The sequence below is a fragment of the Peromyscus californicus genome, unplaced genomic scaffold (assembly GCF_007827085.1).
Source record: "Peromyscus californicus insignis strain IS unplaced genomic scaffold, ASM782708v3 Scaffold_11__1_contigs__length_118956290, whole genome shotgun sequence".
Lineage (NCBI taxonomy): Eukaryota > Metazoa > Chordata > Mammalia > Rodentia > Cricetidae > Peromyscus > Peromyscus californicus.
In genome coordinates, this window is record NW_026294402.1 from 26,411,253 (window position 1) to 26,427,544 (window position 16,292).

Genomic DNA, 16,292 nt, shown 5'->3' on the forward strand with positions numbered 1-16,292 from the left:
CCCAATTAAACGTTTTCCTCTGTAAGAATTGCCGAGGGTTGGGGATTTAGCTCAGTGGTAGAGCACTTGCCTAGCAAACCCTAGGCCCTGGGTTCGATCCTCAGCTCCAAAAAAAAAAAGAATTGCCAGCAGAGGCAGGCAGATCTCTGTGAGGCCAGTCTGGGCTACAGAGTGAGTTTCAGGAAAGGCAGAGAAACCCTGTCTCGAAAAAAAAAAAAAAAAAAAGAATATTCCGGGGGCTGGAGAGAGATGGCTCAGTGGCTGTTCTTCCAGAGGACCTGGGTTCAATTCCCAGCACCCACATGGCAGCTCACAACTGTCTATAACTCCTGTTCCAGGGGATCCAGCATCCTTACCCAGACATATATGCAGGCAAAACGCCAACGCAATAAGATAAAAATAAATAAATTATTAAAAAAAAAAAGAATTGCCTTGGTGCTGGGCAGTGGTGGCACATGCCTTTAATCCCAGCACTCAGGAGGCAGAGGCAGGCAGATCTCTGTGAGTTCAAGGCCAGCCTGGGCTACAGAGTGAACTCCAGGAAAGGTGCAAAGCTACGCAGAGAAATCCTGTCTCAAAAAAAAAAAAAAAAAAAAGAATTTCTTTGGTCATGGTGTCTCTCCACAGCAATAGAAACCCTATGTAAGAAGTTGACTTTCTTGTCGCTGTGACAGAATGCCTGACAAAGCCATCTAAAAGGGAGGAAGGGTTTATTTGGTTCACAATTTCTATTAATCATCATAGCAGTTGGGAGATGTGGAGTTGGTTCTCTACATCTACCTTTTTTTTCAGACCTGGGGATTGAACTCAGGTTTGCACAGCCAGACCCTTACCCACTGGGCCATATCACTGACCCCAGTAAAGTAGGTTCTTCTTTACTTCACAGCAGAAGGAAAACAGAGAGTAAGAAGAGACCAGAAAGCAAGCATAGCCTTCCAAGATATGCCCCAAGTGACCTGCTTCCTCCCTTTGGCTCCACCTCCTATAGTCGCACCCTTTCTCAAAATAGCTCCATGAGTTGGGGAGCGAGCGTGGAACAGTAGGAGCTGGTCACTGATCTGTGTCTTAGTGATCGTGAAGTCGGCAGGCAAAATAAAAAGGGGTTCTAAGATAAGAGGAACATCCTGTGGAGGCACAGGCAGCAAAGAGAGCACAAGGAAGTTTGAAAACTTCTGATATGTGAAACTGGCAGGGATGGGTGATGAAATGAATAGTGAAGAGATGGGCAGAATTCATAAAAGTAACCCTATACACTAGTGGGAGCTTGCACTTTATCCTAAGGGCAATGAGTACCCATTGAATATTGCATAGAGTTGGGAAAGAGGAGTCAGCCATGTTCCTAAAATAGGCCTCCCTGATTACCTGGTGAGAAAAGACAGAAGTGGAGACCAGCTCTCCAATCTTGCAGTCTACAGAACTGATGAAAGGCAGGATCATGATAGGAGGATGATCATGGAGAGTGAGAGAATCAAGAATTGTAGATGATGAAAAAGACCCAGAAGACTAGTTAGTAGTTAGAGGTAGGTGATGGGAATGCTTGGGTTTCTAGCTAGGAAAATTTGGCACGGTCGGTGATGGTGCACACCTTTGATCCCAGCACTCAGGAGGCAGAGGCAGGTGGCTCTTTGAGTTCAAGGCTAGCTCGGTCTACAAAGCAAGTTCCAGAACAGCCAGGGCTACACAGAGAAGCCCTGTCTTGAAAAACCAAAAAGAAAGGAAGGAAGGAAGGAAGGAAGGAAGGGAGGGAGGGAGGGAGGGAGGGAGGGAGGGAGGGAGGGAGGGAGGAAGAAAAGAAGGAGAATTTGGAGAATGGTGCAATAATTCACTGACATGAGAAACCCAGCAGGAAAAACAGGTCTAGTGTAAGAGAGGTAAGAATTCTGTTTAGAGTGTATTGACAGCAGGGTGACAGGGAAGCAGGGGGATGGGGAAGCAGGGGGACGGGGAAGCAGATGGCATTCAGGAGCGGAGTTTGGGAAACGCATGGTGTGCAAAGAATGGAAAGCCCACCGGACAGAAAGGCAAAATCGCCTGAAGTTTAAGAGAATTAATGACTAAATGTAAATTTTCATAATTAGAAATAAATACAATCCTTCCACTGGGTAATTTAAGCAAGAGAACAGCTCCTCTATATGACATCAAGATCAAACCATATGGGCCATTGCCCACTCAGCTTTGCATATAATAAGCTTATGAGAATAAATCAACTAAAGATAAATGTGGACACTTTCCAACTGGTTTTCATCTTGAAGCAAAAACATGTTTTCTGTGGCAAATCAAAATCCTAAATTCTTTATATTTGAAATCAATCTTTTGGAACTCTTGTTTACAGAAAAGAACCAACAAACAAAAGCAAAAAAATAAATAAATAAAAACAAAACAAATGCTGCTGTGTTCTACTCTTGTGTCAGAGAGGAAATCATGCTCAGTTTTCCGGTAGATTGCCCTCCACAGCTGATAGAAACCCTTCCTAACCAGGCACTTCTAGCTGAATGATTCCTGAGGAACTGGATCCTATCACATGTGAAAGAAGATTGAGAAGAGTGATGGCAGCACACCCTTTACTCCCGGCACTCAGGAGGCAGAAGCAGGTCTACAGCGTGAGTTCAAGGACAGCTAGAGCTGTTACACAAGAGAAACCCTGTCTCAAATCCTGCCCTCCTCCCCCCCCCCCCAAAAAAAAAAGAAGACTGGCCTTTGGATCAAGAAAACTCTGAGTTGAAATCATATTCCATTCCTCAGAACATACACTCATGCTGGGTGTGGTGACTCACGCCTTTGATCCCAGCACTCAGTAGGCAGAGGCAGGTGGATCTCTGTGAGTCTGAGGTCAGTCTACTGTACACAGTGAGTTCCAAGTTATCCATGGTTACAAAGAGTGACCCTGTCTCAAAGAAAGAAAAGGGAGGGTGAGGGGAAATAATCTTTATGCAGCAAATGACTTTACCTTCCTTTTTTTATACATTGATTGATTGATTTTTGTTTAACTTTATGTGCAGTGGTGTGATGGTGTCAGATCTCCTGGAACTGGAATTACAGACAAGTGTGAACTGACATGTGGGTGCTGGGAATTGACCCCGGGTCCTCTGGAAGAGCAGCAGCTCTTAACCACTGAGACATCTCTCCAGCCCAATTGTACCTTTTTAATGTTTTTGCTATCATGGACTCTCTCCCATTCATTATTTGGAGACTTCAACACTGTGTTCACAGGATCCTCTCTAAATTCTGTAGCAGCCTAAATTAGCCAGGGCTCTCCAGGGAAACAGAACCCATAGGATGGATATATATGCAGCCAGAGAGAGGTTTATGTTAAGAAGTTAGCTCATGTAAGTGTGGAGGCTGTCAAGTCTGAAATCTGTTGGGCAGATCAGCAGGCAGGATTTCTATGTGGCAGTCTTGGGGAAGAATTTCTTCCTCATCGGGAAACTTGTTTTATCCCTGGAGTTCTTCCTCCTAGTTAGCTTCAGCTGTCAACTTGACACAGCCCAGAGTTATCTGAGTGAGTCTCAACTGGGAGATAGCCTGCATTATACTGGCCTGTGGACATGTCTGTGAGGCATTTTCTTGATTGCTGACTGATATAGAAAGGCCCAGCCCATAGTAGGTGGTACCATCCTTAGGCAAGGGGTTCCTAACTGTAAAAAAAGAAAGAAAGAAAGAAGGAAGGGAGGGAGGGAGGGAGGGAGGAAAGGAAGGAAGGAAGAAGGAAAGAAAGAAAGAAAGGAAGGAAGGAAGGAAGGAAGGAAGGAAGGAAGGAAAGAAAAGAGAAAGAAAGAAAGAAAGAAAGAAAGAAAGAAAGAAAGAAAGAAAGAAAGAAAGAAAGAAAGAAAGAAAGCAAGCTAGCTGGGCAGAGGCTGTAGTTTTCTTCCCTAGTTTCTGCTTCAGCTCCTGCTTGAAAACCTGCCTTGATATCCCTCAGATGGGATGAAGTGTAAGCTGAAATAAACCCTTTTCTCCCCAAGATGATTTGGGCTGTGGTGTTTATCACAGCAACAGAAAGCAAACTATAATATCAACTAAGGGGGTGAAAGCCCACATGCATTAGGAGCATCATCTGTTTTCTTCAAGTATATGGATATATGACTGGGAAGAGGGCCCAGTCAGTAAAACGTCTGTTGTAAAAGCATGAGGACCTGGGTTTGGATCCTACATAAAAAGCCTGCGTGGTTGTCACCCCTTGGTGCTGCCCTGTGTCCTGATGTAAAAGCCTCATTCTAAGGAAAAACTCCTCCTCTTCCTTCTTCTCGCTCTCTTCCACTTTCCCTCCTATGAAGCACTCTCTTCTTCTTCTTCTTCTTCTTCTTCTTCTTCTTCTTCTTCTTCTTCTTCTTCTTCTTCTTCTTCTTCTTCTTCTCCCTGTTTCTGTCTCTCTCTTTCCTATCTTTCTCTTCATTTCTCTATTGTAATAATCTCTCCACATGGATGCAGCGTCTGGGTTGTGAATTACTGGCCACCACTGCCTCCCCCATGCCCATATGGCATGCATCTGCCCAGCATGTTTCCCTGCATGTGTGGGATACCCTTGGGGGTCCCCACACACAATAACTCATAGCTTTGGCACCCAATGTTGCCAGTCAATCCCACTGCTTTCTCCTGCCTGCCAGCAGTCTGAGGAGCTCTGGGGTCCTGTACCACCCACCAATTTTTAGGCTGGAGCACCACCGAGGACTCTTCTCCCTACCAGGTTGGTAAGATCCCTCCCTTCCCTTGTGGTCATTTTCCCACAAGTGAGGATTCATCTCATTGTGCTTGCTGGAACCTTATGTCTTTTGAGCTTTAAGCCCCTCAATCCCCGTCCCTATGTGACGACATACAGAGACAGCCTGTGCCCTCTCAATTCCACAGCCCATAGCCTTTGTTATGACGGTCCATTGGCTATCTTGGGCCGATCATTAGGCCTCACTGACTCTCTGGGATGCTGGAGGCCAGATTCAATCATTTTGCTTGCTGGTACCACATGTCTTTTGGGCTCTAAGACCTTTGGCCCCCGACCCAATGCAACGGTGTTGTACCCATTTCGCGAAACCCCCAGAGACCACCAAGGAGCCAGTTTCTGATACAAGCACATAAGGGTCCTTTTATTCAGGTTTAACCTGGGCCACTGCACAGCAGATGGAAGGAAATGTGGCGGCGGCTATGAGCCCAGGTGTAGAGGGTTTTTATAAGGAAAAACCACAAGCCAGGAATTGGCAACTTGGGATTGGGTAGAAGGGGCAAGGTGATTCTTTGAAACTATTGGTCTAGACTTTGGGCGCGAAACCACATTTGAAACCATTGGGTTAGCCTTTTAGCAGGGAACCACAACCTGCTGAACAGGATTTTCTGGACTGCTCAGCACGATTATCTAGATATCTTCAAGGGCCTAAACTGCAGACAGGATGTCTGCAGGAGGCTACTGCTCTGTATCCATTCCAGTTGTCATGGCACATTCCTGAGCCTGTAAAGTTAAGTCTAGACCTTCACAACGGCATGTGGAGACAGCTTGTGCACTCTCAGTTCCACAGCCCATAGCCTTTGTGACGACAGTCCATTGGCTGTCTTGCGCTGTTATCGTTAGCTCTCACTGACACTCCGGGACACCGGGCCTTATACCTCACTGTGGAAAAATGCACCAATGCCCCCATCCAACACTGCTGCCCACCCATGACTTGGGTTCCTTCCCCCACAGCTGTTCACACCATGCCGCAGCCTGGGGGGGGGGGGGGAGGGTCTCTCTCTCCCGCCCAGCTGCACTACTACTTCTCTGTCTTTCTTTCACAAAGTCTATTTCCTATGTGCTAATAGAAATGTATGATTGATAGGACCATCTATATTTCCTTCTCACTGACTTTTAAATGCTTCAATTTATCTGTTCCTTATCTGCTCCGTTTATTTTGAAGGAAAAAAAAAAGAACCCACATGAGCACATAGTCAGGCACCATGTTTGATAGGGGCAATCATATGATCAGGCAGCACCATCTTAAATAAGGGCAATCACTTGATCAAGGTGCCATCTTAAATAAGAGCAACCACATGGTCTAGCCACCATCTTAGCTAAGGTGAAAACAGGCAGGTCATATGACCTCACCGCCATCTTTACTAAGGGCTGCATGGGCGGGGCACCCAGCACTCAGGCTGTTGGTATGGAGGGAGGTTAGGGAATCGCCTCCTACCACACATTGTTTCACCATTGTTTTATGGGCTGAGGAAAAGTCCTCCGGCCTTGGCCTGGTGTTCCCCGGCTGCCTCTCTCAGGCTCCAGCCTTCTGGGTGGGGCAGAAGTCCAGTCAATGCCTGCTGTTCCTCTGCAGCAGCTCATGTGGACGGAACCCAGAGACATATGCGCTCCCTTCTGGGGCATCAGCGGAGCCACATGCAGGCAGTATCATTATATTAAGATTTTAAATTTCAGATTTTAACATCAATACAATTCTGATACATTTTGGGTCACAAGCTCAGGATTTTAAATTTTCCTTGGCTACTCATTACCTGCCTTTCCACGATTTGGATTTCAGTATTGATTGATAATACTAATTTATCTAAAACTTTTATTTTTTTCTTACTTGTCTATTCCTAAGGATGGTAATTTTTCTCTCTCCTGGTCTCTGGACTCCTGCTCTTCCTAATTATTAAGACTATGGGCCAAAAGGCTCCAAATAAATTCATACATTTTAACTCCCAATCTCTAGTCTATATCTCAGCAGACTGGCAGAAACATCGAAGCAGCAGTTGTGGACCACAACCTGCAGCGCTTTCCCTGCTATGGATGTCAGCAGAGATTCTTGTCTATGTGCCTCTGCCTCCCAGTACTGGGATTAAAGACGTGAGCCACCACTGCCCGACTAATTATTTCTATATAAATCATTCAGGATCATAATCTGGCTGTACTTAAAGGTCAGAACTACAGCTACAGGGCCTTAAAAATGGTAGGGGTTGGAGAGCTGGCTCAGGGGTTAACAGCACTGGCTGCTCTTCCAGAGGACCTGGGTTCAATTCCCAGCACCAACATGGTAGCTCACAGCTGTCTGTAACTCCTGTTCCAGGAGATCTGACACCTTCACACCAATGCACATAAAACTAAATTAAATTAATTACTTTAAAAAACTGTTGTAGATTCAGATATCACTGCCAACAGCTTAAAGAACATCTCTCCTTACTCAAGGACTATTCAGAATGTGAACCTCCCTGTCCTTGCTAACTTTGTTAAGCTGTAACTAACTGGGAAACCTGTATATTCGGATTTAAGTCATATATATGCTCTCAAAGTTATAAATACATCTAACAGATTTTGATCCCCCAGTCCTCAAACACCTGTAAAGATCTGAGAATTTAATATAAAAGTCTTTTCATGATAAAGAGACATGTCATCTCCTGGCACCATCCTGTATCTCTTCTAAGAAGATAGATGGCCACAGAAGAATGTCCACCCAGAAGTTTATGGCGAGGCTGGCCACACAGCAAAAAGCTGAGATTCTGTCTAGACTGTGAATAAATAGAACAACAGAGGACTGATTGCCCTATACTGCAAAGCCAAGGTGAATCAGTATCCCCAAATTTCTACTCCAAAGAAAAAAATCTGTCAGATCTTCTGGGTCTATCAGCTAAACAAGTGCTGCCTTTGGGGCTTCTGCCCCCAATTACCACAGAGAGACTTGGGATTGCTGCCTAGGTAGCTAGAAAGCTGTCTCACTTCTTAAATTTATCCTTCTCAGATCTGACGATGCTTGATGACTAGGGTATCAGTTTAACAGCCCCAACCCCAAGATTATATATGCTCTCCAATTACAGACAGGTATGCCTCATTCACAGACTTCATGGTACAGGATAGACTGGTTTCAGGTATAACTCCAGAGGTTCAAAGTTATAATACTGATAAATGAAGTTTTGATAAACTGATAGAAAACTGACTATAAAGAGTTCTTAAGAGTCCTTAAATGGATTTTTTTTAACCCTTTTGCCATGATGTAAATCCATTCCAGCTGTCTTACAGTTACCTACAGGCTCCTGAGAAAAGTTTTGCTACTGTGTCAAGAAATATGGTCTGATGAAAACTAACAATCTCCAGAGCTCATTTCTGACTCCACCTATTTTTAAAGCATATTTTGCAGATTCATTGTTCCTGCCTGACCTCCAGAGAAACAGCAGATGCCATGGCTTCTATACTTCTGATTTGCTGTGCCATTTCCCCCCAAGTTCCTGGAACACCACTGCTGCAACCTGCCTCCTCAGCTCCCTCAGGGAACGTTCCTGAGATCTTCCACCATGTGTGGCTCCCGGTTCCCTCCTCCCCACTTTGCCCCTTGTCAGCTTGAAGTTGTCTTGAGAATTCAGCGCCTTGTTCCCCCACTTGCTCCCTTAACTCACCTCTTTTTATAATAATCAAAACAGAGGAATGTTAATATTCTGATCTGCCTCTTGAAATCCCACCTCCTGGCACAGCCCTGTATCCTGACATAAAAGCCTCATTCTAAGGAAAAACTCCCTTTCCTCTCTCTCTCTTCTGCTTTTCCTCCCATGAGGTGCACACCCTTGACCTCTCTCTCTATCTCTTTTCTCTCTTTCTCTCTTTTCTATCTTTCTCTTCATCTCTCTATTATAATAAACTCTCCACATGGGTGCAGCGTCTGGGTTGTGAATTACTGGCCACTGCCGCCACTGCCATGCCCACATGGCATGCATCTGCCCAGCATGTTTCCCTGCACTCGTGGGATACCCTCGGGGGTCCCCTCTGAGCAATAATTCATAACAATGGTGGCATGTGTCTAAAAGCCTAGTGCTGGGGGAAGGGCAGAGACAGGTAGATCCCTTTAAGTCCATGGCAAGCCAGCCCATCTAGTCAATCAAACTCAATTTCAGTGAGAGACTCTGTCTCAAAAAACAAAAACAAACAAACAAACAAACAAAAAGGTAGCTGAGCGTGAGCCTGGAAGGGAGCCAGCAAGTAGAATTCCTCAGTGGTTTCTGCTTAAAGTTCCTTCCCTGACTTCCCTCAGTGACCTGTGATCTAGAAATATAATAAATCTTTCCTTCTCCTAAGCTGCTTTTGGTTAGAGTGTTTTGTTACATCAGCAAAAGGAAACTAGACTGCCACATAAATGTAAGGACCTATGTTCAAAGCCCCAGAACACACAAAAAGCTGGATGCACAGTAAGCATCAGCAATCCCAACACTTCTGTGAGGAGATGGGAGGCAGACACAGGCAAATCCCTGGAAGCTTGCAGGCCAAATAGCCTGGTGCATGCAGCAGAGAAACAGACTCTATCTCAAGCATGGTGGAAAGAGAAGCCCAACACCCAAGGTCCCCTGGCCTCCACACATACGCCATGGTATGTGTACACTCATATTAGCATATGCAAAGCATACACACTAAATAAATAAATGATGAATAAATAAAATGTTAACCACACCTAAAACTATCTTCACAACAACACCTAGAATAGCAACACCTAGAACAGTACTTGATCAAATAACTAAGCACCACAGCCTAGCTAAGTAGACACAAAAAATCAATCACATGTCCCTTAAGACTTCAAAATGGGGGTTGGGGATTTAGCTCAGTGGTAGAGCGCTTGCCTAGCAAGCGCAAGGCCCTGGGTTCGGTCCTCAGCTCTGGGAAAAAAAAATTAAAAAAAAAAAGACTTCAAAATGTCTGGATATCTCAGCCAAGGTCCAACTGGAAGCAAAATTCACTGAGATGAATTTGATGAAAGGACTATTTTTAGAGATGGTCGTCACATGTAAGCAAACAAACAAGAAATGCCAAGGTGGTACCACCTCTGGGCTGGTGGTTCTGGGTTCCATAAGAAAGCAGGCTGATCAAGCCATGGGAAGCAAGCCAGCAAGCAGCTCCCCTCCATGTTGTTGTTGTTGTTGTTGAGACATATAGCTCAAGCTTGCCTCAAGCATGCTAGGTAAACACTGTACCTGAGCTATGTTAGCACGGGGTCCATGGCCTCTGCATCAGTTCCTGCCTCCAGCTTCCAGTCTTGTTTGTGTTCCTGTCCTTACTTCCTTCGATGATGAACAGCAATATAGAAGTATAAGCCGAATAAATCCTTTCCTCCCCAATGTGCTTTGATCGTGGTTTTTCATCACGATAGTATAACCCTAAGACAATGGAAAACACAAATCTGCCATTCCTTCCACTGGTCTCTGTTTCTAGGGCCTCTCACAGAATGAGTAACTAGCAATGTAAATGGGAGTCTAGAGTTTCTAAACTCAAGCCTCTGACTTCCTGTCCTGTTCAATGAAAGAAAAAATAATCTGTTACAGTACAGAAGAGAATTCACTGGGTTGGGCTTATTGAGAGAGAGAGAGACATGTCAATCTTTCACATGGCTCATAAATATAATATGACTTGCTTTATACATGATTTAAGAGGTTTTTAAATGTTATTTTTGACTATGCATGATTATTTGTAACATATTTGTTGCATTATGTAAAATTTTTCATTCGACTAATTAGAAGATGGGATAGAAATGAAGAGACTAGCTGAAACTGAGTGTAGAAGCAAATGGCATATGGGCATGTGAGAGAGAGATAAAAATAACCGAATCCGTGGTCTAACCTACATAGACAGAGAAGGGGGACCGAAGTGCAGCAAACATTCATGATTTGCTAACTGTCTTAGTTATGAAGCATCATAACTGAAAGCACATTGCGGAGGAAGATGTATATTCGACTTATACTTCCACGTTACTGTTCATCATCAGAGGAAGTCAGGACAGAACTCAGGCAGGGCTGGAACCTGGAGGCAGGAGCTGATGCAAGGCCATGGAGGGATGCTGCTTACTGGCTTGCTTCTCATGGCTTGCTCAGGCTGCTTACCTTTTAGCAAGATCACAATGATCTGAGTTCCTTCCCTATCAATCACTAATTAAGAAAATGCCCTATAGGTTTGCTTACAGCGAGATCTCATGGAGGCATTTTCTCAATTGAGGCCTTCTCCTCTCAAATGACTTTAGCTTGTGTCAAGTTCACATAAAACTAGCCAGCGTACTACTAGTAATACATGAGACACATTAAGCATTCAACATTTATGTCTTAAGTCAGCCACTCGAGGCTGATTTTACTCGTCTTTTTGCCTACCTTCCTAACTTACACCAAATTAGAACTACTCATCAAGTTGGTTGGTAAGATTCAGCTATTGGCCAGCATAGCTGCCCCACAACCTCTACTGTCTTTCAAATATAAAAGTACATAAGCTCCATGTATCTTCAATCTATTGGATGCCTGTGCTCAAATATGAACTCTGACCCTCCTATCCACATCATGAAAGAGAAAAGCTGGCATGGAAGGGGACAAACAGACATATGAACCTTGCAGAATCCATAGTCAGGTAGCATGGTCTTCTACTCCACTATACCTCGTCAACTATGTTGACCTACCTTACCTCTTTCCTCTTACCTTTCACTGCAACTCTTAAGTTGTGTAATCAAATACAATTCAAGTTTCTTATTTTAGCCTGTGGTTCTGTTGTTGTTGCTTGACTTTTTCTGGGAAGACAAATTTACTCATACCAGAGCAGACACCAACAAGCCAAAGAAAGGATTCCATCCAAGTCAAGCTTGGTAAACCAATAAGTTTATTAGGGTTAGTTGCAGAAATATGGGTGATTCAAAGGCAACTATGCTACCAGGAAATGTCCTGGGCAACTTACAAGCAGCTATACCACTGAACAGTCCCACATGTAATGTGAACAATTTACAAAAATATTTACCATTGAAGAGTCTTCTGGGCAGCTTATAGGCAACTACATTACTAAAGATTCACCAACCCAAATCAACCTTCAATTTTCTATAGAACCTCAAGTGAGAGACTAAGAGTTAGATTGATTTCCTAGTAGGCAGATAAATAGGGACCGAGGCCATGGCTAAATACTAAAGGCACAATCTTCCAAGATGGCCAGCTTCTTCTTCACCCTCCTGACCTGAGACAAAAGACTGACAGCTTAAAACAAAGGCATTGGAGGCTTTTTTTTTTCTCCTGCCAGCAGGCCCCCTGTTGATTTGATGGACTGACTCAACAAGTTCAAGGCCGGATCAGGACAAGTTACACAACAGCTGGGGGCCAATCAAACATCCTCTCTTCCTTCGAACTGACCCACCCTAAAGTAGGGGAGGAAAGCTCTTCAGAGGCTTCAGAATAACCAGCCCTCAGGAAGAGACTGGATTTTTTTTTTTTCTATTTCCTCTTCCCTCTCTGCTTTGCAGAGGGTCTTTTTCTCTGTGTGCCTGCTGCATGTGTGTGTTTCCTCATCCCCAACAAACACTTTTTCTTCAACTGTTGATTCTGTCTGCTGCTGATGGCAGTGTTTGAGATTTCTCTATGGCTGTCATGCTCCAGGTTTTTCCTACCTTTTAATTCTTTAACTGGCAGAGAAAAAAAAAAAAAATCAAAACCCCTATACTCTATGACAAGGAGGGAAGGGTCCCCATGAGGTTCTTTGTGACCCTCATGTGCCCCCATCAACCACACAAACCTAGTGTGCATTCACCCTCTATGAGGAAGTGTCAATGGGCCCAAGGTCATGAGAGTTCTCTGGGGATAATCATATTACTCTGATTCAGGATGACCATGCCCCACCCAGAGGAACCAGGTAGACAATGTTACATCTTTTCCTTTGGTTCTTTCCACTTCATCTTCTTGAGCCTTGCAAGCAATGATTCAGATATTACCCCATAGTTTCACCAACTATGAGTTTCCACAGTAATGATGGTAAGAAGTTCCTATTACCTGCAGCTGTCATGAAGAGTAATCTATGGGTATAAACACAGACATTTAGAAAGGAATTTTATAGATCCATTACATCTGTTTAATAGAGCAATAACAGCAGCCTCTCCCCTCCTCCACCATTTTTCTAGCCATAGTTTTTTTTTTTTTTTTTTTTTTTGCCTGCGGTTATATGTGAAACATGAATCCTCTCCTGTGGAGTGGGGTTTAAATCCAATCAGAAAATAGTAGATTGCACCCATAACAGTCATGCCAATATTGTACCAATAGGCACATCTTGTCAGGCACGGTGACAGCATGATATGCCGAGTCCATAGCTGAGCAGGACCTTTGGTAATAATTCTATCCCATCGGCCTGCATATGTATCAGGTACTATAAATGCTAGCCCACAGGAAGAAAGCCTCCAGCACAGTCCTCGTTTGATTTCCCTGCAATCCTACTACTTGGTGTCTTCAGAAATAGGAACATTCCATTTAGTTCTAGTGTGTTACCAAGGGCAGAGACAAGAGCTTGTAAGGGGTGTGGGTGTGGGTGTGGGTGTGTCCAGGCTTCCCTGGACAACAACAGTGGGCTGCCTCTTTATGTGTCCCTGGTAGTTTTAATCAATAACTTCACAGCTTTCAGAGTGCTCTTACCCTCACACGAGACGTGTTCAACCTGTTCACTACCGCTTTCCCTGTCCTCCTGGATGTTGTACCAAGTCCAGCATACTCTCGAGTCAGCATTATATAATGAAACCTTTTCAGTGTGTGGACAGGATCTGTGAAGCCCCAGGGCCATTATTTTCAAGCAAGTACAAATTGGTCGTGGGACCTAATAGCTAAGGGGTTGCTACTTAGGAAGGTCCAATATAACATAAAAATACCTATCCAACACTTGCGGCATTTGTCCCATCAAAGGAATGATGCGGGATGCACTGTCTGGATAAGGAACACAACCTTATTTTGATGAGATATTGCATGTTCAGGGTGGTAGGTGTGACCATACAGACACTTTCTATTTAGCTTTTTGTGTTTTGTTTTGTTTCCTTTGTTTTCTCTGTGTAGCTCTGACTGTCCTGGAAATCATTCTGTAGACCAGGCTGGCCTCAGACTCACAGAGATCTGCCTGCCTCTGCTTCCCGAGTGCTGGGATTAAAGGCTTGCACCACCACCGCCCGGCTCTATTTAGTTTTTTATAGTTCACTTTACCTCCAGGAGCTGTCTGGTTTCTTTGCCTATAGCAAGTAGCCTCCAAAAGGGTATGGTCTGTGAACCCATCTCACCCAGCCATGCATGCTTGCTTTCATAGTTTATATCTTCTAGTGAAAACGTCTGTTAATGTGTGGGAAATGTATCTGAACAGTACATGCACACTGTCTGTATACTTTCACAGATGAGAAATGGACACAGCACCTTAATCCTTTTTACAGGTACTCCTCCATCTCCACTAGCCCTGCTGTTTTGGGTGGCTGCTGTGAATTAAAGTACACCTAGCTCCAGCACCTAAAGCCTTCAAATGAGAAAGGGACCCACAAATCCCATCCAAGTGAGGGTCTCTGGTTACTCTGTATGCCTACACCCACCTGCAACTCTACAGGCTTTAAAGCTTTTCAGAGGCTCATAAACACAGCATTCGTCTTTTTATCCCCACCCGCCCCCATTGCTATCAAGTGACCCAGACAGATCTTTTGTCTGATTTCCCTTAAACTCTTAAACTTTCCACTCTCTGGCTGTAAAAATTAGAAATTCAGCACTTTTATCCCATCCCATCCCTCTTATCCACATTTCCTACTAATAAGGAGAGTCCCTCCTGTGCTGTAGAATATTATTTTAAGATGTGTTATATTTGTTTACGCTGTGGAACATTTGTTTAACGATGCCAAGATGTGCTGCCTTCTTTTACGTTGCATTTTTTTTAAACTCTGTGAAACTGTATTACTTTGCCTATCTAAAACACCTGATTGGTCTAATAAAGAGCTGAACGGCCAGTAGCAAGACAGGAAGAAGAATACTCAGGGCTGGGAGGCAGAGAGGATAAACAGAAGGAGAAAAAGAGAGATCAAGCAGGAGCAAGAGAACAATGAGAGAAGGACTAGAGCCCAGCCACTCAGCCACCCAGCCACCCAGCCACCCAGCCACCCAGCCACCCAGCCACACAGCCACCCAGCCACCCAGCCACACAGCCACCCAGCCACACAGCCACACAGCCACCCAGCCACACAGCCACCCAGTCAGCCATGGAGTAAGAGTGAAAATAAGATATACAGAAGTAAGAAAAGGAAAAAGCCCAGAGGCAAAAGGTAGATAGGATAATTTAAAGTTAAGGAAAGCTGACAAGAAACAAGCCAAGCTAAGGCAAGGAATTCATAAGTGATAGTAAGACTCTGTGTGTGTTCATTTGGGAGCTAGGTAGCAGACCCCTAAAGAGTAAAAAGAGTAAAACAGGGCTGGAGTGATGACTCAGAGGTTAAGAGCACTGGCTGTTCTCCCAGAAGTCCTGAGTTCAATTCCCAGCAACCACATGGTGGCTCACAACCATCTGTAATGAGATCTGGCACCCTCTTTCTGGCCTGCAGGCACACCTGCAGGCAGAACACTGTATACATAATAAATACATCTTTAAAAAAAAAAAAAAAGAGTAGGCGTTGAGGATTTAGCTCAGTGGTAGAGCACTTGCCTAGTAAGCGCAAGGGCCCTGGGTTCGGTTTTTTAGCTCAGTGGTAGAGCACTTGCCTAGTAAGCGCAAGGGCCCTGGGTTCGGTCCTCAGCTCCAGAACAAAATTAATTAATTAATTTTAAAAAAAAAGTAAAACAACCAACTACACTCCTGCATATCTATTTCCAGGTCATGTTCCCTTAGATGGGCAAGTTCCCTCTGGACAGACAGATAAGCCCCAGCTGCATGTCTCATCACTTCGAAAAGGGATCATGTAAATGCAATTACAGTTTGTAGGCAAATCACTCTGTATTGCATAGAAGAAAGACACCACCGGAGGATTTCTTCCATGAACACTCCATCCTGTACTCATCTTTGATTCTGTCAGTTTCACAAACAAGCTATCATGATAATTTTCCTGGGCAAACTATTCACCCACATAGTCTGGCACTGACAGACTAAAGATAGGTTCCATCCAAGTCCTGACTGGGGAAACAGGGATTCATTTGGGATTGCCCACGGAAGCATAGGTGACACAAGGCAACTCTACCACCAGGAAGTCCCCTGGGCAAACATGAGCAGCTGTGACAGCACTGAAGAGTCCCACCTGTACAATATCACTCATGAAAAGAAGCACCGCTTTAGAGTCCCTTGAACACTTTAAGAGAAACTACACTTCTGAAGAGTTCCCAACCCCTAATCAACCTTCCACCTCCTACATAACCTTGGAGAGTGGAGGGACTTGGTGAAGATCTCATGCAGATTCATGAGCCCTGTGAGCTCCATTAAGTAAGCTCCAAGAGCTTCCCCTCCCTTCCAAAAGAGAACACTAATCTGTCCAAACTCCTGAGGGCCGCCATACAAAACCATGACTACTCTGTTACAAGATGGAGATGGTCACATACAATCTAGAGGAAACAGAGGCATAACTCCTCTGTTGCCT